The sequence below is a fragment of the Sprattus sprattus genome (genome assembly GCF_963457725.1).
Source record: "Sprattus sprattus genome assembly, chromosome: 6".
Taxonomy (NCBI): Eukaryota; Metazoa; Chordata; class Actinopteri; order Clupeiformes; family Clupeidae; genus Sprattus; species Sprattus sprattus.
In genome coordinates, this window is record NC_137925.1 from 14,986,354 (window position 1) to 14,987,919 (window position 1,566).

Here is a 1,566-nt window from a genome sequence, read left to right on the forward strand (position 1 = left end):
CTTCCCTGTGCTTTTGGGTGGATGAAATCTCCGAGTCACCTCTTGCACCTTTAATTAAAGACGGATTAATCAGACCTGAGGAGGAAGCGGAGCTGAGGACCCCTCACTGCACTTTATCACTGCAGTCTGTCTGGTATGTAATTACAGAGCCACCATCTCTCCCAGACAAACAGACTGAGGAGACTCTGCTAGGGGGGAACTATTGAAGCAGCCACAATGCTGTGTTAACACACAACCCTTTTGTCTGAAGCGGGTAATGGTGAATTTTATAACAACCTTAAAGAGTCAGTGCACTTCAGATAACCCTGATGAATTAACAAAACACACCAAACAAACCAAACCCAGGCTTTCTCTTTAAGTAGCTGGGCAGGTCCTTTACACACTAGGGGTTCTTACTAATTAAAGTAACACTAAACAATTTGCCACTTTTTTAAGTATGTTTTCATAGACAACTCATTTTGGCATCATCTGGCATTTGTTTTGAAGGAATATGGCCATGTGAAGGACAGATGAACGCACCTGTCGTTCACGTCCAGTGTAGTTCTGTGGTCTGGGACAGAATGTCAAATGTAAGAAAAGCCCTCACAACGCGACATCATTAGATGACAGCATGATAGTAAGATTTTGTCTGTTTTATCTTTTATCTGGGTTGTTGGTGGGTTTGTTTTTTAGGCAGTCAGCTTAGTTAAACCAAAATTCCATAATGCTGCTTTGACACATAAAATAAAAAAGAAATACAAAAAGTTAGTCTAACACTGCAAATAACAATAACTTTTAAGAACGTTTTACTCTAAAATCCCTATTAATGTCTATAACGATTACCCGCTTAATGTCTATAACGATTTGTCTTCATTTGCCTTTATGTGGCAAATGAATGAACACATATGTAGTCCAGGAGTTCCTCTATACACAAGGCTTCTAGCAACTTAAAAACTCAGCAATTGCCATGTATTGATCTGTTCATTGTGAATTTACTATGAATGTATTAACTCAAAATATCAACAGGATTCCGACATATTACATATCAACAGGATTCCGACATATTACATACATACATACATACATACATACATACACACATACACACATACACACATACACACACACACACATACATACATTACATACAGTGAGGGACCAGGGCGGTCACCCCACGTTGTTTGGGGATGTGTCGACTGGACGGGGTGGTTAAGGGTTGAAGAACAGTGCAGGAGATGGTAGTTGTATAAAAATATATATATTTATTAACAAGGGCTATAAACCCCAACACAGTGCCCCAAAATAAACAAACAAAAACATTCAGGCCGTACCGCCCGGCACTCAAGTGCGTGGCACCCTGGGCACCTGCTTGGCCGATTAGGCCCAAATACCGGCACCTGCTCAAGGCCCAAGCCAGGCCCCAAACTATGCCCAGGCACTTAGCCCAAAGCTAAGTACATAGCTAGCCACTCAAACATAAAACACATGAACTAAACACATCAAAAGGCACAAAGACAAGGCACAGAAACAAGGCACACAGAACAAGCACAAAGGAACAGGCATAAAACAGGGCAAACGCTGTCCACA